Raw genomic sequence first — 27,326 nt, forward strand, 5'->3', positions numbered from 1 at the left:
ACCAGTGACATTTTAGATTTTGTGCTGCATGTGTGTGTAGGTGTGTGTGTTGGGGGCGGTGGTAGTGGTGCCATCCTGTGTACTAAAAAGTGTTTGCAATTTCGCTGGCCTTTTCTCTACAGCATGTGGGGTAGCATCCCCCTTCAAATAGTGACAGCTGAAAATGGCTTTAGGCATGTTCAGGCAGGGGAACAGAAGAGCTCCCAGTTGAGAACCACCCTTTTATAGAAATGAGGGTCAAGTTGATAACAGCTCCTGCTCCTATTAGACCATGAAGAAGAGGGCAGTATCAGCTACACACAGAGCTCAGAATGGAACAAGTACTGGTGATGAGTGAATGGTAGCTGTGGATGTGGAATGTTCTAGATAAAATCCTGATGCTCCGGGTTCCTACACAAAGTCTGTTCCTGGGTGACACAGGGTCATTCCTTCACCTCCCCAAGTCCCCTTGGTAATCACTTAAATGAGGATCACTACAGTCCTTGAAGACCCCAAGCATCCACGGTCTGGGGGTACCCAGAGACCAGAAAGCTGAAGATGGTTCCCCCCAGGCCAGGCACTGCAGACCAGCTTAGCCCTGTCTCTTTCCTCTTCTTGCTCCTCTAGTCAAAATGATTATGGAGGCAGACAGCCCCCATACCCCTGTAGGACCCCCCCCTTAGGAGACATGAGTCCTTTTCTGGTTGGATGTCTTAAAAAGGAAAAACAGGGAGCCTCAAAGGTAATCAAATAGCCAATTCGTGATGTCCAGCCTCACACCCCCAATCCACATATTCACAAGTTTAACAAAAAGCTTCTTTAGGATACACTGTAAGGCCATTGAGGAGCAACATTGCCTCTCACACAGCCCAGCCAGCCCACAGAGTCTGCCCTCCAACACACACACACACACACACACACACACACACACACACACACTCACACACACACAGAGCGAGAGTGAGAGAGCGAGAGCGAGAGCAAGAGAGAGAGAGACACACACACACACAGAGCGAGAGTGAGAGAGCGAGAGCGAGAGAGAGAGAGAGAGAGAGAGAGAGAGAGAGAGAGAGAGAGAGAGAGAGCTACATACAAGGAGGCTCTGAGTTTTTCAAAGTAAACTAAACCATTTCCGTTCTTGCCCTGGATTCAACTTTTGAAAAAAAGGAACCGTTTTACTGGTTTCCCTACAAATTTCCCCTCTGGTTTGGTCCTTTCCTGGCATGCATTCTCTCTCCAACTTGCCCCCACCCCTCTCCAGATTCTTCTAACAGGCATCCAGTTAGTTAGTGTCCAGGAAGGGGGAGGGTGCCATCCTTAAAGGAAACTTTGCATTGACTGTCTTACATTCCTGGGACACAGGAGCCCAGAGTGTGACTTCCCGACAGCAGAGAGAAACACTCGTATCTCTGACATGTTTCTACACTTTACCCCATGTCTCAAGGCAGCACTTTATATACTTATATACCTATATACCCGGTGCTGTCTTGAGACGTGGGGTAAAGTCTGGGCTCCCCTCCGACACCGGGTGTTCTCTTTACTGAACTTGTCTCTTCCCTATCACAAGGCTCTACCTCTAGCTGCCACCTCCAGTCTGGCCAGGTATTGGTACAATTGCAGCGAGGACTCACTGGTGCCTGCCACCTGGAGTCATGAGGCAGGAGTTTCCCAGACAGAAACGCCATTGCTATTGGTGTCTGTCTCCCCCCTCTCCCTTTCTTTCTGTTTTTGAGTTACATTTGCCATCCTTCATTTTTGACAAAGGATCTCACAATGTAGCTCAGGCTTGCCTCCAACACATTATGTAGCCCAGGCTGGCTTTAGACTTCTAAATGCTGGGATTACAGTGTACCGTCACACTGGGCTGCAGTTGATACCTTCCAAATTTTTATGGACTATATAATTTGCAACAAGAAACATATGCAAATATAAAATGTATGTCTATTTGCGTTTATATTATGAATACACACACCCTTATAGAGGCCTTCAAAAACACATAACAGAAATGAAAATTTCTAGAAATAATACTTGTCCTTACTATATGGGCAGCATAATATTATCTACTATTTCATTAAGGCCCCCACCCCTCCCCAACCTGGTGTTACAGCTTGAGGTTGGATAAATCTTGTAGGCAGTCATGGACTCACAATGACACTCCAAGCCAAAGTCTATGGGCCTTGCCAGGCTCAGCCAGGGCGCCCCAAATGTCCAACCAGCAGGGCTTGGGAAGGATCCAGTTCAAAAGGTATCATTAAAAAATCCACACCAAAACTTGAGACACACAGTCTCTAAGAATGTTCAAAACTGGCTCTACTTAGAGCTTATGATGTGTGACACAGTAAGGGAGAGCTAAGGTTTGTAATGTCTGTAGAGGGTTTGGAAAGGCACCCACGTTCTGCCTTTTAATCTTTGAAGAAACCCATTTCTACATGCCCCCCCCTGCCTCTTTTAGAGACAGGAAACTAAACCTCAAGTAGGCTAAGGCCTTAAACTCATGTAACATTAAGCAGCAGGGTTTGAACCCTAATCTGTTTCCCCATCATTTCAGGAGGCGAGTTCTCTCTTAGAGCCCCCATTGCTGCTTGGGACATGGGTCGCCTTTTCATGCCAGGGTAGAGTAATGCCAGGGGATGGCGGGAGGTATGCAGGGAACCCTGAGTGCCTAGGGGTAATGATGGTTTTCAAACACTAAAGAGTCCCAGTGTAAAGATGATTAAGCATGCTCTTCATGGGAGAATTTAAGACAAGCACAATTACTTAATATTAAAATGCACAATAACAGCAAACAGTCCCCAAGTGCTTGCTGGGTGATGGATGGGCACTGGACCTTTGTGTGGGTCATCTCAGCTCTTTATTGGGTGCCTGCTGAGCTACCAGAGCCTGGCTTCTGAATGGTACTTGGAGATAGTACACAATGGATGAACAAACCAGGCCTGGCACTAGAAACACCACACACTTACATTTCAGTTCAACACAATTTCAGGAATTCCAGTATTTCTCAGAGAGATCCCCCCTCTCTGATAATTCCTTCATCTAAAATGTTTTTAGTGGGGGTGGAAGTGTTACTCATTCTGTAACATTTTCTTTAGGTGAGTAGAATCTCCATTGGGTTGGTGACTCAGCTGACCAACAGTCCTATCTCCAGAGTCCCCTAACTAACTAGTCCTGCCCAGTACATAAAAGCAGCTTGATAACTCTTGCATGGTAACCCAGAGGTAAGGAAGTGTTGAGACTTCTGGTTCCTTAAATCAGGCTGAGAAAGCCGGGAGGTGGTGGTGCACGCCTTTAATCCTAGCACTTGGGAGGCAGAGGCAGGCAGATCTCTGAGTTCGAGGCCAGCCTGGTCTACAAGAGCCAGTTCCAGGACAGCTAGGGCTACACAGACTCAAAAAACAACAATACAAAAAAAAAAAACCAGGCTGAGAAACTGATTTCAGCCTCAAAAATCTAAACCTAATCTGGTCTTTGTCCCTAAACCAATGTCCTGTAGAAAATCATTGCACTGTTCTAGATTCCCTTCCCCAGAGGAGATGCAATGGGCGTTTTTCGGGGTCTAACGCTGCAGACCCACTGCAACATCCAGAGGCAAAGGCACCATTTAAGACAACTCACATCGGTTCTTCCTCCCGTTGCTTCTGGCTGCCAGCCCACAGAACTAGAATCAACACACCCACCGGGCCACCTGAAATGCTTGGTCGTGAAACTCAAGTGGATACCCCCTCCAGGGCCCAGCTCCCAACTGTGGGGAGCAGCATATCCGAAAAGTTTGGGCTGGATCCTTCCTCCTGAAGGAGGCAACCCTCCACGCCCACAGCTAACTGACACGCTGTCACACTCCCACCCAGCCCCGGAGTTGGAAGGGTTGCAGAGAAGCCCAGACATGGAAAAGTTGCCCCGGGACAGTCGCGCGTCCTGTCTCCTCCTCTCTTTCCATCTTGACAAATGCCATCTTGGTAGAGACAGTCAGTCATTTCTGAGCTTGGCTCTGGTCTGCCCTGGGAGCACCTCAGTAGCCGTGTCCCAGGTTCTGCCAACCTCTTCCCAGCTCCTCCCTATTGCTTTGGGTGTCCCAAGACCCTGTAGCAAGCCAAAGGGACTCGCTGGTTCTCTGAACCTTGCTCAGGTATCTGCTACCTATCTGATCTGCTGTCCACATAATTTTGTTGAGTCCCTGGCCGCTTGGCCTCTCCAAGAGAAGACGAAAGCCTCCTGGAGCGCCAAGAGGAAGGGGGGAGGGAGCGGGGGATTTGAATCCACATTTCCTTGGCTTTAAACTTGCTTCTCAGTCTACACTTCAGTTTAGCGCCCCCAGACCTAAAACTTGTAAACGCAAGAGCAAGAGCCCCTTCCACGTGTTTCCATTCATTCTGAGTCAGGGCAGCAGTTGAGTTTGTTCAACTTCGGTGCACCTGGAGCTCAGGTCCTGAGCCCCAACACACGTACCCAAGGGAGACACCGAGGCACACCACCCCCAGCACATAGGCGCGTGGCCTCAGCAGCATTTCCAGATGCCCTGAGACAGAGCTCCTCTGGAGAGGAGGAGACCTTTCTTTACCTTGAAGAGTTGTACGTGCTCCTCCAAAAACTTCAGTCCCGTAGCGCTGGCGAGGCAGCTAGGGATTCCTGGGGGCTGCGAGCCCCGGGTCTTGCTGCTCTGCAGCGGGGATGCTCTGGCGCGGGGGGGGGTGCCCTACGCACCCCTCCTCCCTCCGGCGTCTTGTCCGCAGGTCCCCTCGGGCGGTGGCCGCAGTGGCAGCTAGCTGGCTGGGGTTGCGGAGCAGGGTTGGTAGAGGGAAGGGACACAGAAAGGTGCCCGGAGCCCCCTTGGCACCTGCGTCAGATGCCAGCCGGCAAGGGTGCGGAGAGAGAGTGAGGGACCTTGAGTGGTGCTGCGCGTGTCCTCAGCTCAGTGAGCCCCCTCTGGCACCGCGGGGAGGTAGGTGGGCGGGAATGGCGAGCCGTGACACATACATAGGGGCGGGCGGGGGAGGGGTGGGCACACATGAGGGGTGGGGGTGGGAGGGGGCGAGGACACAGGGAAACCCCACCCCCGGGGCCGGTCTGCAGGGGGAGGGGAAGGCAGAGTCGTCCAGAGCGTGCTGGACCGGGGCTGGGGACCGCGCTCAGCTCGGGAAGCCGCCCGGAGCGCAGGGCACGAGAGGAGCACGGACCCCACAGCTCTGGGACCCGCGGAGGAAAGCCACGCGGGCAGCACTGGAGGGCCCCGCGTCTGCATTGCGGTCGGCAGCTCCGCAGTCCAGGCGGCCCAGGAGGGCTGCGCCCGCAGAGTGCCGACAGCGCCCGGCTCGCCTGTGGACAGGGTGGCAGGCCAAGGGTTCCCTGGGCGTCTGGTGGAGATCCAGAGGGGCTGGATCGCGCAGGAGGATTCCCTATTCTGGGGCTGCGAAGAACCCTCACGGAGCATTGCTGGAAAGTTTTGGGGGTGGGTTTCCCCGAGACGACCGGGGAGGGCGGAGAGGGGGATGAGGCAGCCATAGAAGCACAAGGCTAGGGGTTTTCAAAACTCAGCATAGACCAAGGACATCTCAAGCAGGAACTTACTACCGCCTTAATCAATTTGTTTCCTGGAAAAAGAATTTAAAAAAAAGCAAAAACAAAACAAAACAAAAAAACACCGAAGTCTTTGAATAACCATTATGAGCTAATTGCAACACACAATTTTAATTTCTCTAAATTTCCCAATGAGTTAAATACTACAACACTACCCCTCACCTCCCAACGATGCTCCCATAGAGCTCAGAAAGTGGTGGAGTTGCTCATCAAGTTGGGGGCTAATTTCAAACCAAGGTCACCATTCTGTGCCACAGGAACAGCTGGTCAGACTGCAGCACGTTTGGGGGTTGGGGATTCGGATTGCTGATGGCCTTGAGAGGAAACTGGTGCGCTTCTCACTAAAACGCAGTGGGCTCAGGCGGGGTGGAGCAAAGCTCTCTCTACAAGAAGTGGATTCTTTGCAGGCTACACAGCACAGAGAGAACTGTCCGAGTCTTTTTTGGTGGAAGGGTCAGAAGTAGGGGTGCCTCGGTTTCCCCAGCTGGACTATGCTGGGATTGTCTGGGTATCTCATTGCCTAGCTGTGTTAGGGTCCTGGCCCTGGCCTTCTCTGACTATTTCTCCCCTGTACAGGGGGTGAAGCGCGGGGTAGACTGTGCTGCTCAGCCCACCTTCAGTGTCTGAGAGCTGAGCTGTGGCTCAGGTGTTCTGTTAGCTGGCCATTCTCGTCCTGCCTTCTTTTCCACCCGGGCTTCTCTGGGTCACAGTCAGCAAGCCTCAGAGCATCAAAAGGCACTGCCACATAGTAATAAACAAAGTAACCCTTCTTTAGAGGAATGGATTGGAATGGAACCTTATAAGTCAGTGGGCTGGGGGAAAAGCGCTCCTTTTTAAAATTTTAAGTTAGTGCTTGTTAAGCCAGTGGTGGTGGTGCAGGCCTTTAATCCCAGCACTTGGGAGGCAGAGGCAGGTGGATCTCCGTGAGATTAGGCAGCCAAGGTTGTGACATAGAGAAACCTGGTTTCAGAAAAAAACCACACACACACATAAATGAATTAATTAAATTAAAATTTTTCTTTTTGAGGAAACACCAGTCTTTTAAATTCCAATGCATTTCTCATGTCACATTCTGGGTGACAACAGACTGTCCTCGTCTGCAAAGTGGAATCATATATGATATACTTTGTGGGGTGCCTTGATGAAGAGCAATTTAAGCCGAGGATAAATATTCATTAGATAATCCATCGTTGTAATGAAGGGAAACAGTGTTTACTGGTCACCTATCAGTGTTAGTGACGAGACAGCAGCCACATGTCTATGCCTGATGCTTTGTGGCACCATGGGCTCCCAGGTGCACACTAAGACATGCAGACGCTAAGGCCACCCAGGCGGTGAAGGAGCTGTGGGGGCAGACTGATATGACACCACACTGCCTTCTGGAGGATGCAGACGGCCCATGATAATGTTCAGTCCGGTTCTTTGAAGGCTGGATTCTGAGACTCAAAAGTCACAGCTTCAGAAAGTCCTGAGCGGCGCATAGACAACGTGTCCCTCTCATCACAGAAGTCCCATTTGCTGGGCAGTCTTTCTGATTCTGTTCGCCTGTTCTCTGCTAGAATATTTTTGTAATTTTCTAAACTACTTTGCGGTCACTCGGTGTTTCCGAGGAGCTACCCGATGCCACTGGCAGTCACTGGTTAAGTTCTGACTTCTCTCCGCAATGTGTGGTCCACAGACTCTCATGGCAGCAGGGAGCTTGTGAGAAACACAGAACCTCAGGCCCACCCCAGAGCTTCAGACTCAGAATCTTCACTTCCCCAAGACCCCCCAGGTATTTCACGCACTAACTGAAGCAGAGGCGTTGCCATGACATCACTCAGCGGTTCATGCCATCGTGGAACCATAGACAGAGATGCTCAGAGTGATGAAGGGCTCTGACGGAACTCAGGAGACACCTGTTTCTGATAGCATGCTAGCTGTGTCCATGACACCCCACAGGCTGGGCAGCACTCTTCTCTCTGACTTGCCCGTGGTTTGCCCCATTTTCTCGTGGTTTCCCGCACCCAGGAAGCTCTCAGGTTATGTGCTCTTGTCTCAGTGTGGAATCTGCAGGGAATAAAGCGGGTCCATTTCCACCCTCTGCCTGTGCCTCTTGAACCTCTTGTGCATGGCAGGCCATTGTTTTCTCCACCAGCATTTCCTTCTTTTGGACTGGGCATCCTTCATTCTTCCTACCCTTTCTTGTTTGTCTCAAGCAACAGATCTTGAGCAGTTCCTAGAAATCTTCATCGAGGCAGTCTGCATTGCCCACGCAAGAGGGGTTTCAAATGGAATTTAGTCCTGTTGATGTGTCCAGTGTGTGTGGAGGGGTGTATGTGTGCAATGCCTTTGTCTGAAGCCCAGTCTTTAATTTATGCCACTTACATGTTGGCATCTTTCTGGTAGTCTCATCAAGGCTGAGCCTGAAACTTTTCCACCTGTACTGCTGTGACACCCCCCCATCTCCTGCGGCTTGTTCTGGTATAAAGAATGGGTGGGGCTTCATCTTGTCTCTTGTTTATGATTGCCCTCATACATTCATCTCACCTCTCCACAGTATCTTGGTGCTGTGTGGTTGCTACACACATGTTGCTCTCAGTAGCAGACCGTCTACGGAGCTCACCAGCATACCACGCCCAGTGTCCAGCTCTACTGAGAATAGAACCTAGGGCCAAAGCCTAGAGCAGGACCCTGGAGGCAGGCTTCCAAGGATGGCACAGCTCCATGTTCTAGTTGTTATGGTGGTGTAGCAAACCTCCCTGTACTTAGTGGCTTAAAACAGCAGTAATCATTTACCATTGCTCGCGGTCTTACAGTCAGGAATTTGGGAGAAACTCAGCTGGGCATTTCTGGCTTGGGTTGTCTCATGAGGTTACACTTGGATGTCAGCAACTGCAGTGAGCTGATAGCTTTCCAGAGGCTTCGGGACCCACAGCTAAGGTGACTGGCTCACACGGCTGGCACCTCAGGGCTGGCTGTTGGCTGGCAGCCGAGATTCTTCTCCATAGAGAGTGCGCCTATGACCTGGTGGCTGACTATTTCCATGGTGAATGATGTAGAGGCCGGACAGGACTAGAATATTTCTTCATCCTCTTTATCTTTGGGAGCCACACTCATGTCACCCGCACTGTCTTCGCTTGATCACAAAGGCCACCCCTGAGCTAGTACACATAATAGTGTAACAGGATAAATATCGCTGGATGTATGTTGGTGGCTGTCCTGTAGTGCCCATTAAATTGACTCTTAGAATACAGGCAATATCTCAGGGCGCTGACCTGTGTCACCGTAGAATACTTGCTTCTGTTTCTTACAGGGAGACACCATGTAAGTGCCTTGCTAAATGTGGGTCTGAGCCGCTAACAGAATTCCATGGATGTATCTGTCCATTGTCTCAGTGTCGGGAAGTAGTCCAGTTCGGCTCTTAGGAGCAACACAGTCTCTCCCAGGTATGCAGGACAGACAGACAGCCTTAGTGAGTTGCACTGGGCTATCAGTGACCTCTCCATGCCTCTCCTCCCAGTTAAAGGAGGGTTGCTTCTGGATTCCTTGGTCTTAGGCAATGCTCACTTGTGGCTGTCTCTCTGAAATAAGGCTGCCAGGGCTGGCATCTGACAACAGGTGTGGACCGGCCAGGGAGGGGCAAAGGTGGCTCTTCCTTCTTAGCTTGAACGTTCAGCTCCTCCTCGTGTGACCAGAGATGGTCACATTTCAGGGCACTGTCACACCTTTTGGTTGACACCGAAACTTGGAGATAATTAAAACCAGACTACTGGGGCTACAAGGCGGCTCAGTGGCTAAAGTGTTTGGGGTGCAAGCATAAGAAAGAACCTGTGCTCAATCTCCAGAACCCCTCTATAAAACCCAAGCACGTGGCACACTTGCAGTTCCAGGGCTAGGAGGTAGAGATGGGGACCCCTGGAGCTCACTGGATAGATAACCTCTCCCACTCGGGAAGCTCCAGGCCAGTGAAAAAGCCAGTCTCATAAAAACAAGGTAGATGATGCTTGAGGGAAGATTGAACACTGGCCTACGCATGCTCTCACACACAGAGAGAGCCCCATACACAACCACCCAAACATACAATACCCATATGCAAATAAATAACGTAAAACAAAACAAAATGAAATCCAACTATTTTCACATAGGCCACAAGAAAAAGGTGTCCTGTCTATCTTAAGCTACAGAGCAGTTAAGGATCAGGGCAATTCCTCACCTGTCTGTGAGGATACAAATTTCTGTTTTGTTTAGAAACTTTGGGCAACTCTCTTAACCCCCTGGACCTTTGTTTTCAGCCTGTAAATGAAGGCACCCCAGAGATTTTTGAGAATTAAAGTAAGATATGGACTCTTGGCACCGGAACCTGGAGAAGGGACTGGCTTTGGGGTGAGTGTGATCAATTCCCTCCTTTCTCCTAGTCCCTTATAAACTGCTCTCGGTAAGTGCTTGCCTCTGGTGTGTGTGTGTGTGTGTGTGTGTGTGTGTGTGTGTGCGCGCGTGTGTGTGCGTGTGTGTGTGTGCGTGTGTGTGTGTGTGTGTGTGTGTGTTGCTTTCTGCATCTGTAAAAGAAGCTAAAAAGAAGAGCACAGTAATGATAATCATTGACTGTAAGGAGAGGTGGGGCTTGCCATCTTTTCTGGAGGCAAAGGGTCATAGAAATATAATACAGAAAACCCTCCTCAGGCCAGAATCGGGCCAGGAAGTGAAGCCTCCTGGTCCCCAGTGGCATGTTTGGAAAGTGTTATTTTATTACTTTCACACTGTACAAGTGACGACTGAAGAGGAAAATGTTCTAAGAATAAAGAACACGGGGTAACTTAATGAAACACTTCCAAGTCCCCACGTGTCTGTGTGCAAGGATGACACACAGGAACAGGAAAATTCGGTGTCACTTAAGACACAGACCTGGAAGGACATGTTCAGGGAAACTGGTGTTTTTGGAAGCTCCAATTTGCAGTTTCTCCCTGAATTCATAGTAGGTTGGTGTTTCGGCAAAACCCTGCCATTTACAAATGGAAACCATCGTAAGTGTTTTAGTCATGACTCCTCCACGTATTTACTATTGAGAATGCAGGTGTAGGAAGGGGCTGAGTGAGGGGCCGCTGTCTTGGTTTGTGTAGCATTACCATCACCACTACCCTATCGTCTTTGTCATCATTGTCACCACCATTATCATCGCTGACATCATGCAGGTCTGGGGAAGGAGGACGGAGGTTTTGTAGTCCTGCGTTGCCAACTTTGTAGGCAGCCCCTGTGACATTTGGGGGCCTGATCCCTTCTGTCCTCTGCCCTGGATCCTAGGAGACTGGCTCCCATACCCTAGACTAGAGTTGATTCTGTGCTGTTATTTCCTGTATCCTAGTCATCAGATTCTCTTGGGCCTGACCAACCAGCCCTTGTCATATCAGGCACGACACTTTTATCTTCTTTCAGCAATGAACATCGAATTACTCTGAAAAAATTGCTACTGAATTTTCACATATTATCACGTAGGCAGAATATACACTGAAAAGCCTGAGTGTAAGTGATATATATATATATATATATATATATATATATATATATATATGTGTGTGTGTGTGTGTGTGTGTGTGTGTGTCTCCACCTATAGGAAGTGTAGGCAGCAGCTCTGTGATATAAAAACCATCTGTTAATGTCGAATGGTGGCTCATGTCTGTCATCATAGCACTTGAGGGCCTGAAGCAGGAGGAACAGGAGTTTGAGGCCAGAATAGACTACATGAGCTCCTGTGTTTATAATAGCAATAACAAATAAAATTGAATAATAAATAAGATGATCCACTAACACACCGATCTGCGAATATCGGTTGTCCTTACAAACTTGGCACTTATTTCATCTTAACAGTTTCTCATTATTGTAGTTGTTGCTATTGGCTGCATTTGGATTTTTTCCCATATATTCCTTTAAAGGGAGAAGATATAGAATATGCAAAGGGAAAACGGCAGTGTTAAATGGAGTTATCATTCATTCCTAGGATATCAACTTGTTAACACGAGCCTGCCTGCCTACTCCCTCACCTGTCTCTCTTTTGAACAGGGTCTCACTGTGTAGCCCAGGATCCTCCTGGTTTAGCTTCTCGATTGCTGGGGGGTAACAGCAATTCACCAACAAACCCAGCTCATGCTTGTAGCAGCTATCTATTGAGTACATACTACACGCCCAGGGGCAAGTTAGGCACTGTATCCTGTTTCTTTTCCTAGAACTGTGGTAGATTCTGTGTGCCCCGTGTGTAGTGATCATCACCGTCCTTTCACTCAGACCAGAGGCAAACAGAAGTGAGGGCTCCCACGCAAAGGGCCCCCCACTACCCACCTCTCACCGAAAGCCACAATTCAGGACCTCAGGTTTGCTGTCTGTAGAACTAGAAGCTACCTAGGTTCTCTTTCTGTAAGAAGCCAAAGATTGGGAATTTAGATGAGATCAGATGACCACTAACCAAAAAATTTAAGTGTGTCATCAGCACACTGAAGGATGAGCAGCGTGCATCCACGTACCACTATGGTGATGGCAGGGACAATTAGAGGAAGAGACGGAAGTGGAGGGTTGCTGTGAGCTTCTGAACCTGGGTGACTGGGAGATCAGAATAGCTTCCGGGTGGCTGGAAGAGGTGGCTGCTGGCTATCTGTGTGATATAGAGGGCAGTGAGTTCTCTGTAGATACGGTGGGTTTTAGAAGTGGAAGGTGATGTAGGAGACATTGGACAGGCAGAGATGTGTGTGTTTGGAGCCTGGGGAGACAGCCAACCTGAAACATAAACAGAGGACACTACCCGACGAATGTGGGGATACATCCAGATTTTAACAGAGTAATAGAGGGACACCATGGAAGACGAAGAAAATGCAGTTAAAAGAGAAATGGTTGAACAGAGGGTAAGGATTGAGAGGGGGAGAGAGGGAAAGAGGGAAGGAGGGAAGAATATGAATCTTAGAAATATAAAGAGCAAATTTCACAGACCCTCCGATAGTCAAGGAAAGAGATACCGGTCTGTCTTAGTTAGGGTTCCTACTGCTTCCATGAAACACTATGACCAAAAGCAGTTTGGGGAGGAAAGGGTTTATGTGACTCACACTTCCACATCACTGAAGGAAGTCAGCACAGGAGCTCAAACAGCGCAGGAACTGATGCAGAGGCCATGGAGGGGAGCCGCTTACTGGTTTGCTCAGTTTTCTTTCTTATGGAACCCAGGACCACCAGCCCACAGATGACCCCATACATAATGGACTGGACCCTTTCCCATCAATTCCTAATTAAGAAAATGCCCTACAGGCTTCCCTATAGCCCAGTCTCATGGAGGCATTTTCTGAATTAAGGCTCCCTTCTCTCTGATGACTTTAGCCTATTTCAACTTGACATAAAATCAGTCAGCACAATGCCAATGAAGAGGTTCTAGGGCAAAGGAGATACGAGTGCTATCAAGGGGCAAACCTGTGTTAGAGCTGGAATCCTATCTTATCACATGATAATTTCTTTTGCTGATGAGGTATTTTCTGAGCCACTGAGATTTGCAGCCATAGGTGCTGATAGAACGAAGATTCCATATTTTTACCCCTGCCCCTCTGACTGGAGGAAACATGATATAACTGTGATCTTAGGGATCTGATGTGACTTAAAATCACACCAAGGTAGAAGTCCCCCTCGGCACCCATTCCCACCTTTCTGAGAACCTCTTTACTTAGCACAAGACACGTGCAGGCTGACCTGCAGAGCTATGCCAAGGCCACCTGAGGATGAGGGAAGAAGGCAGACACGGTAGTCATTCAGCTGTTCTGTGCTTGATCACATTACTGACAACATTTCCCATGTCCTAATTCCCATGACTGAACGAAGAACCCCAACCAGGCATGGTGGCACACACCCGTTGTCCCTGTATCGGGATTACAAAGGCAGTGATCAAGAGTTCAAGGCCAGCCTTGACTACGTGGTGAGTCTGAAGCCGGCCCAGGCTACAGAGAGTCATGACATAGCACTTATGGAACGACGTCCCCAGGCAGAACCTAAGTTTCATGAGTGTTACTAAGATTATACAATGATGAAAATAACCTTACGATGCAATTGAGAAGCAGAGGATTGATATAGTGACTGAAAGCCCCAACAAAAAAGGTGTGTCCATGGGGAAATCAATACTAAATAACTCACCGATTGCAAGAGCGCTAAGAACAGAGTGAAGCTGGTGAGGTAAGACATAAGAAAACTGCTCTAATGTAAGTGTGGGGACATGAAGGGAAGTGGCATTGGCGGGGCACGAGGACTTCCTCCCAAGGCACCCCCAGTCTGAAATCAGTTGATCCTCTCGGCCGAGTCTCCATCTGCCCAAATCCCACACGTGGCCGTTTGCACCCATCTGTGGCCCCTCCTCATGCCACGGCTTGAGTAGCGTTTCCAGAGTCGTAAGCCTGAACACAAGGCGTCTATTCACCTCGCCAGGTTTGAAATTCTCCTCTGAAATTCCTTTCCCTGCAACGCCTCCTCCCAAGTACACTGTGCATCTTTTCAAATTTCAGACATAAACAGCGGCGTGGCCCTGCCTAGCAACCCCCTCCTCGCTCTCCGGATAAAAATAGCAAGGGCTGAGGGAGGAAAGCCTGGGACAGTGGGGTTTTGTGGATGCGCTGTTTATATGGGTGTTTCTAGCCCTCTTTGCCTATTCTAGGGAAGGGTGTCTCCAGGGAGGACCTTCAGGGGGATTCTTGAGGGATTGGTCATCCCTGGAACCTAGGTTCCTTCCATTCTGGACCCAGGTCGCACCTCTGTGATTGTGTATTTAACTCTGCATCCCAGGGAGAGACACGTTTACCTGTGGCTATTGGTTTGGGCGTCACCCCGGTGGCTGTGGGGGATGGAACGGGTGGTGGGGAGGGAGTGCCGGGACTCCTTTGCGCAGCCAGTGAGACGAAACTTTCCATGGGCGCAAGGTTGCACGTGGCGACACCTTGGGGTTGGGGTGATGTCGAGTCAAGATAAGCTCTGTGGCCAGGGTGCAGGTGAAGGGCTCCAAGGGGGTTGCCAGACATAGCCCAGGTTGTCCCGTCTCACCATTCAGGGCAATGAGAAGCAGTGAGCTGTAAGGGTCTGAATGAGGGCTGACACGAGAGCTGCTCTGGAGGCAACAGAATCCATTATCGCTGCCTGGCCCTCCAGCCTCGCTTTCCTTCTCACTAAAAGAGAACCGCAGTGTCCCCCACTGGAAAGCATACTATGGGGCCCTGCTGCTTTGCTGTTTATAAGCACCCAAGCTCTCCTCCTCCTCACCTCTCCCCATCTTCACCCATCTCCTCATAATGCTTGACTTAATGTGGCGGTGCACTGCCTTTGCTTCTTCGTACCGTAGATAAGGGTAACCTTCCATGACCTCTCTTCTGCTTTTATCCTTCTCTGTCCCAGCATCTTCCTTCTTTCCCTTGCTTGGACCACATTTGCCTCTGATATCTACATCTTACTAGATGGTGGACTTTGCATATCCTGGATCCCATCCAAGTATAAGCCAAATGCAATCTCCCAATAAATCGCGAATAGACAAATTTGTCTGTTTTGTGTCCCCCGTGTCTGGCACAGGGCAATGGTCATGGTGAATCATAATTACTCACATGTATTGAGCGCTGTGTGCTAGGGGTCATGCTCAACATTTTCTGTTTAGGAAGTCTTTTGGTAACCATAGTAACGTAATGATTTGTAAATATCACACATTATCCCTGATTTGTTTTTTATTTTAAAGGAAATGGAGAGGTCAGATACTTTGCCCAAGATCACACAGTTAATGAGTGGCAGAGCTGAGATTTGGTACCAGACAACATGGCTCTGTGTGTGTTTAACCCCTCCCTACCACGCAGAGTGAGGAGAGCCACGAGCTCCTCACAGGTGCCTACAAATGTGTACTTGTTTCCGTTCCCTCTCCTGCCCTTCCCTCTCCTGCCTACTTGATGGAAGCAGGCAAGTTTGGGCTTTGTAGAAATGCAGTAAAGTGTGTGGTCACAAGTAGGAACTTGTAGAGACTCCCAGGGTAGAGGGGAAACCTTGGTACCATCAGCCAGCCACTGTCACCCTCTGGGGATAGCAGACAGATATGTTGCTTAAATGATGGGCCAGAAGATGGCTGCAATCTGAGGCTAGAGCTGAGCGGGCTTGGAGTTAAGCAAGGACAAAGCCATGAAGCTATATGTTCTCCACAAGAGCAAATAAGAGTGTTGATGGCAAACTGACTCGCTGTAGAACTTACGGAAATGTGAAGTTAACAAGACATTCCAGTGAGGCACCTACTTGGTCAGGCCCCAGAGGCAGAAATTCTCCTTGGTCAATGAGAAACCATGAAAGGTGAAATGGGTCTTCAGTCAGTACCTGGAGGAAGGGATAGAGCTCCCTAGCCTGATGTCACACCTCACAGCTGTTCTCCAGCGTTCAGTCTCCATCCAGGGCTTTCCAGGCTGCAGCAGCCTAAGTTTCACCTGAACCTGCTACTCGGAGGAGATGGGGGACGCCATACCAGTGCCTACTAGGTTCTTGCTGCCTAAGAGCCTGACATATCCTGATGGTGTCCTGGATACATGGTGGATTCCCATTTAGTGTCCTGAGGCACAGACTTGCTCTTTAGGAAAGAGAAAAGAGCAGTCTCCTCACGGTTGTTCCTCCCCTGAAAAGGCCTTCAGGACACGTTCTGGGTCTAGGTCCTTGAGACAATGAGGTGGAATCAAGTGCTTTCCAGGTCCCCTCTTAGCACTGGGAAGTTGGCCCTGTTTTTGATCCATGTCTTTATTTCTTGAATCCTGAGACAGAGTTTTGGAGTCCACAGAGGTCGATCACTGAATGTTAGCTGTGATTCCCATGGTTACCATCTCTTTCCCATGTGTGACGATTAGTCTTGTCAGTTTGACAGGATCTGGAATCACCTAGAGTTTAACTGAGAAGACAGAAGCCACCACTGAGTGAGGATGACACCATTCCATGACCTGGAGTCCTAGACTAAATGAAAAAAGTGAGCGGTGTGCCAGCACTCACCTCCCTCTGCTTTCAGATTGCAGACACCCAGGGACCGGCCAACTCACTCTCCTCCTGCCGTGCTTTCTCCAACATCGTGGACTGTAGCCCCCTCAAGCGGAGAGCCCAGATAAACCCCTTTTTACTTAAGATGCTTATGTCAGAAGAGGGAGAAATTAATACGGCTTATTAAGACCCTTTGGAGGTTGGCCAGTGGGATGGATACAGGCACAGAGGTGGGGAGGGACAGCCAGAGTCCACAGGTTCAGCTTCCCTGGTCATACACTGTGCCTGGTGCCAGTAAGTCTGTTTTTTCTCACTTGCCAAATGAGGAGGGATGGGGAGAAGTCAGCTGACTCACTGGAAGATAGAGAAGAATCAAGGCTAGAGAGGCCAAGATTTCTCCCCTCTGCAAGATGTGCGGTCTCAGTGCAGGTGGCTGTGCTGGAACTAGACTCTGAGGAGCTTCACATTGCTTCACAGTTGCTCCAAAGAGTTCCTGAGGTCTTCACCTGGCTCCATCCCTCCACATTTAAGAACTGAGTCTAGATCCAGGGGTGGCAAATGGAGATGAGAACCAGGGTCCAGGTTGTAGAAGAAAGTCCACCCAACTCAATGCCCATTATAGGGCAGGGCAGGGCCTACTTGGAAAATAAGTATAAGTTCAAAACAAACCAGGATCAGAACAAAAAACCAGCATAGGACCACAGAGTCATGTTAAATATGTTAAGACCTGGGATCATAAAGGTCTGGCTGGTGTTGTAGATAGGGCCTGAGGACAGTGGTCAGGAGAAAGGAATTTGCTCCCAAGCTGCCTCTCTTCAGGAGAGCTGCCCTTAAAAAACCTTTCTTTTTAAAAATGTATTTATTGGTACATGCACACATGCCACGGTGTGTGTATGGAGGTCAGAGGACAACATTGTGGAGTTGGGAGCTTCTTTTCACCTCCGCTTTAGGTGGACTCCAGGAATCTAACTCAGATCACTGGCTTGCACAGCCAGCTCCTTTACCACACAGAGCTGTACTCCTCAGGGTGCCTCATTGAAGACCAAACCTCATTGGCATGATTTGCACATGGCTTTGAACAAAAGATGAGAAAAGCTCTCCTCAGGTGTCAGCGCAGTGTGGCCATGGTGACTCCTTAATTTTGGATGCCTGGCCTCCAAAACTGCAAAATCATTTATTACTATTGTTTTAAGCAAATTCTTTTGCTAAACTGGATTTTATCATTCCTCCTATTTCACTCACCCTTACCTTTACCCACTGACACATCTTGTCAGTCCATCTTCTGTTTTCTTAGAGATGTTCTATAGTTTTAAAAGAAATGCTTTTAGGTGTATGATGGTTCGTTTTGTGGTTAATTCTAGTGTGTGGCATGGTTATATTCCCCCCACTACCATGAATATTTGGTACCATTTGTTGGAACCAGCACTTTTGGTAGAAGTCAACATGTAAGGTCTATTTCTGTACCCTCTGCTCTGCTGTACTAATGTCTGTCCATGCAGCTGTCATACACTCTTGACTAAGACAATCTTAGATTGTATAGTTTGACTTGAAATTAAATGTTTCTCCCTGCCCCCCTTCTTTCTCTCTAATACACTGGGGATTGACTCAAGGGCCTTGCATGTGCCAGGTGTACTCCACCACTGTGCTAACTTTTCAACTCCAAGGAACTCCATTTAAAAAGTGTTTGGGTTACTTGAGATCAATTGTCCACATAAATTTGAAAATTATATTAATGGTTTCAAAAAATGTCTTTGGTTTTATAGTGATTGAGCTGAAAACATTCAATGAGTTGGCATTTTAGCAATATCTAAGTATCCTCATCCAGGAATATGGCACACCTTCCAATTTTTAGGTTTTCTTTAACTTGTGTTAGCAGTGTTTTGTGGTTTATAGAATTTCAGTTGTATTGTGGAACCTTAAATTTCAACTTACTATTTCACCTTGGCATCTTTGAGTTTCATGAGGTCCCAAATTCTTAACCATGAGCTCCTCTGCTCTCACCAAGGAGATGTCCCACAAATAAAAAAAAGAGCCTCCACATGGCATCCTCAGTCTATCAGGCATCAGTTTTTGCCACACTATAGCATTATTGAAGCAAAGTGATGACATCCACTCAGTAGGTCACCTCACTGTCACCCATAACGTGGCTGTTTTTCTTTGTTCTCAAGTATGACACCTGGATGGCCCTGAGTGACATTTGGTGTTCTTCCCCCACTGAGCTGGGAGAGCATGTAGCAATGAACTTTTGTCATCACGCCTCTCCAGTGCTGGGCACTGGGTGCAACTGTCTCATATTCTTTGGGGGAACATGAAGGTGGTTCCTTCACCAACAGGGTAAACAGGAAGTGATCAGCACACAGGCCTTATTCATCTTTCATTAAGTATATTTCTAAAAAGTGTATTTTTAAAGTCATGGTAAGACAAATATATCATACAACTTAGCATTTCAGCCCCTTTAAGTTTACACCTTAGCTGCAATAAGAACATGGACATTACTGAGCAAACAACACTTTCATCCATTTCTAGAACTTTTTTAAAATTGAAACTCTATATTAGTTAAACAGCAACTCTCCATTCCTATAGGTCCTGGAAACCATCTGTCTACTTTCTGTCTCTATGGATTTGACAGATCTACATGGCTTGTGTAATTAAACTCTGTATTATTGTGTGTGTGAGTAAGTGTGTGTGTGTGTGTGTGTGTGTGATTGGCTCATTTTACATTTTTTAACATCTCTAAGATTCACCCATATTGCACATATTGCAGCATGTGTTATTCTCTTTCATTCCTAAAATGGATTACTATGTCATTAAATATTTTTACTACAGTTTGTTGATTGACTCATCTGCTAATGGATCATACTTTAGATCCTTTTAGAGAGAGAGAGAGAGAGAGAGAGAGAGAGAGAGAGAGAGAGAGAGAGAGAGAGAGAGAGAGAGAGAGAGAGAGAGAGAGAGAGAGTTTTGGGTAATCGAACCCAGACACTTGGTTATATTAGGCAAATACACATGAACTACATCTCCAAACAAGGCATTACTTTTCATGTTTCTTTTCTCAAATGTTTTATTTGCTCAGATCTACATTTTAAAAGCTTGACCACCTCTGTTGACCCTTATTCTACTACATGAGAACTTTTGATTGACAGGGCCATGATTTAAAATTTTTTTACAAAGATACATTTGTTTTATGTGTATGAGTGTTTTGCCTGCATGCATGTATGCGTACGATGTACACCCTAGGAGATCAGGAGAAGTCGTGAGATCCTCTGAAGCTGTACAGTGGGTGGGTCAAGAACAGCAAGTGGACGCTGGGACTCAAATCCGGGTGCTTGGCTGGAGTGGCAACTGCGGCCATCTCTCCATCCCCAGGGCTGTGATTCTCAACGCGAAGTGGGAATGTCTCCAATTCCCAGGCCCCACTTTGGTTCTGGATAAAGTTCTCAGACTTGCATATTTGGAGAGGAAGACTTCCCCGGATTAGATTAAAATCCGTGGTCTTTGCTTACGAACAGTGGATGCGCCCCTCCACAATAAACAAAGACGGAAGCGACTCTGGAGAGTCAACGGCAGTTGTGGGGCACACATGGGGGTTGACAGAGCCTTGTGGGCAGAGCGGGTAGATTTTTGTGGTTCTGGGTGCCTCTGCCGTTGTTGTAGTGTGGGGATCTGGAGTGGCCTCCTCACAAAACCTGGCTACAACCCTCCAAGAATGAGGCTCCTTCTAGAGGTTATGCCTGTGGGTCATGGTTCCTATAGCCTTGGACTTTCTGGCTTTGTCTTGGGAGGACTATGTCATGCTGTCTTCAAACGCTCTGTCCTTAGTGGAAAGTTTTGGTTTCTGGACATCGAGAGAGAAGGACCTGTCAGCTCTAGTGTGTTCCATGACCGCTGAGCCGTCCACGCTATTTGGTCTCGATCCACCCTGCCTTGTTTGTTTACCGTCTGGGTTTCTTCTCCTAGAGCGATTGGCCGTCTCTCTTCCCTTCACACCACACCTGAGCCATTTGGCCCTTCTTCTCTTCGCTCCTCCACCTGACCTGCTTCTGGAAACACTGTTCTCCTGATTGCCCAGAATCGGTAAACCCAGTTTACAAGCCAGATATGAAGGAGTCCGGTGTTGCATGCTTTACTTCCTCCTAGTTCTGTAAGGAGAAGGGGCTCTGCCAATCCTTGGCCAGCAGCCCCAGAGGCCTCCAGATGGCAAGTAGAGGGTTCAAGCGGGAGGATTAGAAAGAAGTTCAAAGTCAGCCTTCACTACGTAGCAAGGCTAAGCCTGGGATATGTGGGATCTTGTCTTAAAAACAAAAATGCCAACACCAGCTTTCCATTTACTCTTTCTCCAGCCACCAGGAACCATCCCCACACCGTCTCTCAATATCAATTTGACTCCTCTAGGTACCCCATCTAAGCAGGAACACACAGGGTTTGTCTTTCATGATTTCTTCCCACTGAGAATGTATTCAGATTTCACTCATTTGGTAGCATGTGTCAGAATGCCTGTCTTCTTTGCAGCTAAATTACATTCCACTGTATGGTAGGTCAGGCTTTGTTTCTCCGTCTATCCACCCACAGACACTCGAGTTGCTTCTACTCTTGGGCTATACATTGAGATGTACATGGGTGTGCAAGCATCTCTCTGAGGTCCTGCTTCCAGTTCTTTCACATGTATGTCCGGAAACAGAGACAATGATTTGTATGGTAATTTCTACTTCTAGTTAAATTTTTGAGATGCCATCATTCAGTTTCATAACAGCTATAGCATTCTGCAATCCCACCAACAATGCCAGAGAATTTCTTCACAGCCTACCAACACTTGCCATTTTCTAAATTTTTCTGTAGTAGCTGTCCTAATTGGGTACAGGCAATATTTCACTGTAGTTTCGATTGGCCGTTACTTAGTTATTAGAGACAAGGGTCTTCTCTCTCTGTCTCTGTCTCTGTCTCTGTCTCTGTCTCTCTCTTTCTCTTCTCCCTTCCTTCCTTTCTTTTTTTAAGAAATGCCTATTCAAATCTTCTGCCTGCTTTAAAATTTAGGTCATCTTTCCCACTGCTACTGTTACGTTTTAGGAACTCTATATATCTTGAATATTAATCCCTCATCAGACAAGTGGCTTGCAGATGTTTTCTCCCATTCTGGAGGTTACATTTTTTTCACTTCATCAGTTCTGCCCTTTGGTGCATGTTAAATGTTGACCATTTGTCTGTTTTCATTTTTTATGTTGCTGTGTGGTTGTTCCTCTGGGTTGGATATGATCATTGTCATCTTGGGCCAGGGCAACTGGGGTACCTGCATGAAACTCTCTGCAGATCCTGCCTGTTAGCATACCTAGTGGGGGTGTGGCAGAGACTCATAAGGTTCTCAAGGCCCCCTCTCTTCCCTGATACCATGAAAGGGGCAAGCACTTGTTGGGAAGAGACTCTTTGGAGTAGAGTTGTCTATAAGTTGTGCAGGGGACTTCTCAACGGTGTGGCTGCCCTTGAGTTGCCTGTGTTTTTGTAAATAACCACCATAAAGACATTAGTTCACCTAGACAGCCTTGGACAGAATCACTTTGATCTGGGGTGAATAGTCTCCCGTGGAGGAGCCATGCAACAGATGTCTAGAAAATTCTTGCCAATTCAGTACCATGAAGGTTTCTCTGTGGGAGTTTTATAGTTTCAGGTCTTAGATCTATTTTGAATTAATTTTTGTATACAATTAGTCCAATTCCATCTCTTTGTGTGTAAATATTAAATTAAAAAATCATGTGATCATGTTTGAAGGTTCATTTCTGGGACCTTTATTCCATAGCTAAGATCCATCTCTGAAAAAAGTGGGGTATCAGTCTGAATATGACCTATTTAACCTAACAATGATTTATTTACAGTTTCACCTGTCATTCATTTCCCTGCCAATGTCATGATTTCATTTTTCTTTATAGCCAAATAAAATTCTAGTGTGCACATGTGGCACATTTTAAAGCTATTTTAGACATCTAGGATTATTCCATATCTCAGTGTTTGCGAATGATGTAACGGTAAACGTGAATGTGAAAGTACCCAGAGTCCTTTGGGTACAGACACAGAAGTGGGCCAGATGGATAACATGGCAGATCTACTTCTAGGTTTTCTAGAAATCTCTATAATGATTTCCACAGTGACTAGACCAGTTTATACTCCCGCAAACAGTAAGTAAGGGCTCCCTTTCCTCTATATCCTCACCAGCATTTTTGTTTGTTTGTTTACCTTTCTCACTGGGATTGAGATGAATTTTTATAGTAGTTTTAATTAGCATTTTCCTGTTTGCCAAGAATGTTGAGCATTTTTTTCTTTCAAATTTTTACTACCACATGTTTCTTCTTTTAAGAACAGTCTATTTAAATAAAACAAGGAGTTATGAAATTGAAGAAGCTACTAAAAGATGGAAAAACCTTACATGCTCATGGATTGGCAACAAGAACACTGGAGGTATCCTAATTCCTGACTTCAAACCCTACCACAGAGTAGTCATAGTGACAAAATAGCATGGTACTGGCTCTCTCTCTCTCTCTCTCTCTCTCTCTCTCTCTCTCTCTCTCTCTCTCTCTCTCTCATACACACACACACACCCACACACACACCCACACACACACACACACACACACACACACACACACACACACGGCCATAGAAACTAAGGGAATAGAATAGAGGATCAAGAAATAAATCCACAGTTATAACCCTCTTATTTTTGACAAAAGTGACAAAAACACACTTTTAGGAAAAGTCTCCCAATAAGTGGTTCTGGGAAAAATGGATATCCACATATAGAAGGATGATATTAGATCTACATCTCTTTCCTTGCACAAAAAAATTAAAATGGATCAAACATCTGAAACATTGAAAATGCTAGAGAAAAATGTCGGAAAGATGCTTCAAGATTCAGATATAGGATCTTCCTGAAAGTACTCCAGTAGCACAGGAAAAAAATCCCAAGAACCGACAAACGGTTTACGTGAAATTGAAAGGCTTCTATACAGTGAAAGAAACACTTATCGGAGTAAAAAGATAGCCCATGGCACAGGTGGAAAAACACGTTGTGTCTGCAGCTGGAAGCAGAAAGACAGACGCCTGTTACCACTTAGCCCTTCTCTTCTCCCCCTTGTTTATTTTCCTCGGGACCCTAACCCGTGAGGTGCTGCCATCCACATTGAGACTACATAGAGACACCTGTCTTATAGGGTTCCAAGTCTAGTCAGGTAGACAATGAGGATTAACCACGGTAGAGCTTCTTTGAGGGATATCGTGTAACCATTTTTTTTATGAGATTAAAACCTTCCACCGTGGAGGGAAACTCATTAAGACACAGGATGTCACAGAGGAGGTGAAACAAGATGTTCTAAGGAGAGGGGATGATGGGATGTCCTTCTGTATGCTGTGAATTTGTGTTTCTCTTATTGGTTGATGACTAAGGCTGTTTCGGCCAATGGACAGGCAGGATGTAGCCAGGCAGGAAGTATAGGCAGGACTACCAGACTAGGAGAATTCTGGGAAGAGAGTGAGTCGCTTGAGAGATACCGTGTAGCTGCTGAGGAAGAAAGAGGTCCAGGCATCACTGGTAAACCAAGACCATGTGAAGATACACAGATTAATAGAAATGGATTAATAAGTAAGAGAGACTTAGCCAGTAAGAAGCCCAAGCCATCGGCCAAACAGTTTATAATTAATACACGCCTCTGTGTGTTTATTTGGGACTAAATAGCTGCAGGACCAGGTGGGACAGAAACTTCGTCTACAAGATGAAACATTCCAGCCTGCAGAGAAGCTCCATAAGCTCAGGGAGTAAACACTAAAAGTCTTCAGGAAGTTCCTGAAACTGACCAGTCAGTAGGTTCTTGCCATATAATCAGTAAGGATTGCTGAAGGACACTCTAAGACCTGCTGAACTGCCTAAAAAGGCCATTCTCTAGCTTGTCATGCTGTTTGCAGGCTGTGTAGTGTGCACCAGGTTCCTAGCTGTCACCTGTGCTGTGATGGACTTGGTGATGCAGTTGTCTTTGATTCATATCTGCTCCTGGAAGTAATCACACACCTATACTCCAGTAAGTAATCCCAATAAAAACTCACTGGTTCACCAAGTTGGACTTTGATGGTATCCGTACTTTGTTCAGTTGTTAGTCCCCTATCTGTGGTGAGTAGATGTTTGCTCATGTCTTCCCAGGAATAGTGTCACAAAATCAGGGAGTATTTAAGCTGAATTATGGCTTCAATGTATAAATATGGTGAAAAAATGAGATGAGACTGTGCTGTAAGGAGATCGAAGTGCCCGCTTCATTGAGAAGGGCTTGTGTAGCTGGTGGGCTGCCTGTTAGCAGAAGAGGCTGTGAAAAACTGTAGAGTGAGTCCTCATATCTCACAAACCCTCCTTGTTTTTAAAGAGGAAGGAACCCTGTTCCCAAGTCTAACCACCTACCACAGTGTGTGCTGGACTTAATGCAACATTTGCCAGCCAGAATTGTTTCTCAGTTCAGGTTAGAATTCACCCTGCAATGGTGATACCAAACTGCCTGGTTCCTATGAAGACTGTCTCTTCTTCCTCAGAGAACATCAGGGACTTCTCAGGTGTCCTTTGCTTGCAGACAGCTGCATGCTTCAGGGGAGGCTGGACCTATCTTTGATCCCATAAGATGAATTATGATTGGATTTAAGTAAGTGACACTCAGATCTTTTGGTCTTAGTAAACTCTTAACTTGGGTCTCCTAGTGGGGTGGTGGTGTCACATGCCTTTAATCCCAGTACTCAAAAGGAAGAGGCAGGCAGATCTCTGTGAGTTTGAGGCCAGCCTAGTCTACAGAGTGAGTTCCAGGACAGGCTCTAAAGCTACAGAGAAACCCTGTCTCAAACAACCAAAAATAAATTAATAAATAAGATAAAAGAGAGGGCAACCTTTCTAATGACTATTTCGGATAACTGCAGATATTTTCTTTGATAACACAGCAAAAGAAATTAAGAGGTAGTTTCTTAAAAATTAGTTGCAATTTGACACCTAAAATGAGAGGAATGAAATTTTCTTTTTATTGACATCTTTAGCATACAAACAATGGGTTTCATTATAGGATTTTCTTGCATGTGTGTCATTGTATTTAATTCCTCTTCACCCCTATTTCCTAGAGCAATGGAAATATTCAGAGATTGCTACAGTAAAATCTGTTCATCATCGAAGGCAGTCAGGGTAGGAACTAAAACAGGGCAGGAATTTGGAGGCAGGAGCCAATGCAGAGGCCATGGAGGGGTGCTGCTTACAGGCTAGCTCCTAGTGGCTTGTTCAGCCTGCTTTCCTGATAAACAGAACCACCAGCTACCATCTGAAGGGAGGTCTTCAGGTCCCTGGTGGTATGACTTCGAAGAGGATATGGAGATCCCAGGTCTCTGCATTTACTTTCACATCCCAGACTAGGATGAGCAGTTTTGCTCCCAACCTGTTCCTCCCATGATGCACTGTCCCACCACCCTGGTCTACTAATGACCTAAAGCCGCAGGACTGCCAGATACTGGGTATCTAAAGTGGTGAATCTAAATAAGTATTTTCCTTATAAACTGGTTTTCTAGGGCATTTTGTTATGGTCACGGAACGCTGATTAGCAAAGGAACAAATCAAAGCAGAACAACAAGTGTAGTTTTCCCTCCACCCATTACTGAGGTAAGAGTGCAATTCTGCCAGGGAGAGATTAGCTCAGTCTTCTTGTTTACGTGTGGCACAGTCTGTGGTGGGATGAGTTGCTTTCAAACCAGGAGATGACGGGGATGGTGTTCCTTTTATTGGGTTTTGATTCAGCAGGCACTCAGAAGTGTCAACAGCATGAGACTTTATTGCTCTTACGGCTAAGGCAGTTTGATTATGTACTCTGTAAAAATGCTTCCATGACATTTTATTGCTAGCGTTAAAGGCTGTGACAAATCTTTCTTTTTTCAATTTTCAGAACTTATAGCATCTATGCTTAAGTATTTAATTCCTTTTTCTTAAGCTCTTTAAAATGGTAGCTTAACTTAAAAGACCACATTAGGGCTGAAATGAGACTAGGGAGGAGCATGGGAAGCACCCAGGAGGCAACATTTGTGGAGAGACGGTGATGACCAGGTCCTTGTCCCTCATGAGACTGACACTATCTTCAGGGTTTCCGTGTATGAGCCTCGCTCTGTCTAAGTTTCTTTGCCTACTGCTGTGCTAAAACACCCCGACAAAAGCAATTCAAGGGTTGATTTTGACTCAGTTTAGGGGTGCAGTCCATCGAGCTTTAGCCATTACCATTTCTTGTTACCGAAAGGTTTTCCTAATTTTGCTGCTACCCTTGATCCCTATAGGACCCTCAGGGTAGCCAGGTGAGTCTTTTCAACTGAAAAAGAAACCCAGGACTGGTGAGACGGTTCAGAAGGCAAAGGCGATTGCTGCCCAGCCCAATGGCCTGAGTTCAATCCCTGGAACCCACTTGGTGGAAGGAGAGAACCTATTCTGGGAGGGTTGTTTTGTGACCTCCACAATCCTCCACCTGCCTCCACAGCATAAGCAAACAAATAAATGTAAAATTAATAATAAATTAGTTAATTAATTGGTCTCTTAAAAAGAAAGAAAACTTCTCTTGTGTCACTCTCTCGTTCAGAACCCCCCCAAAAAAACATTATTTATTTAGTCGTGCGTGAGTGGCCAGTGTGTGCACACATGCTAGGGTGCATGGGGGTGGAGTTCGGAGGACCACTTTTGAGAGTCACCTTCCGTCATATGGGAGCTGGGGTTCAAACCCAGGTCTTCAGGCTAGGAGGCCGATGACTTTTCCCACCGAGCCAGGTGC

The 27,326-nt window shown here is 46.8% G+C and overlaps 1 protein-coding gene and 1 long non-coding RNA gene across 4 annotated transcripts in view; one reads left to right on the forward strand and one right to left on the reverse strand.

The window, feature by feature from the left end:
- Acan (aggrecan) overlaps window positions 1–4,659 on the reverse strand; it is a 59,912-nt gene extending 55,253 nt beyond the window's left edge. For all 3 annotated transcript variants that reach the window (XM_040730019.1, XM_040730016.1, XM_040730009.1), the window contains exon 1: window positions 4,535–4,659. The gene's annotated coding sequence lies outside the window, so the exon portion shown is untranslated. The remainder of the gene's footprint in view (window positions 1–4,534) is intronic.
- Window positions 4,660–4,797: 138 nt separating this feature from the next.
- Window positions 4,798–27,326, forward strand: part of LOC121133464 — a 28,098-nt gene continuing 5,569 nt past the window's right edge. Inside the window, exons 1-2 of the long non-coding RNA XR_005870311.1 lie at window positions 4,798–4,915; window positions 9,825–9,915. This is a non-coding gene — a long non-coding RNA (uncharacterized LOC121133464). The remainder of the gene's footprint in view (window positions 4,916–9,824; window positions 9,916–27,326) is intronic.

The sequence above is a fragment of the Mesocricetus auratus genome, unplaced genomic scaffold, assembly GCF_017639785.1.
Source record: "Mesocricetus auratus isolate SY011 unplaced genomic scaffold, BCM_Maur_2.0 Super-Scaffold_4256, whole genome shotgun sequence".
NCBI classification, from domain to species: Eukaryota; Metazoa; Chordata; class Mammalia; order Rodentia; family Cricetidae; genus Mesocricetus; species Mesocricetus auratus.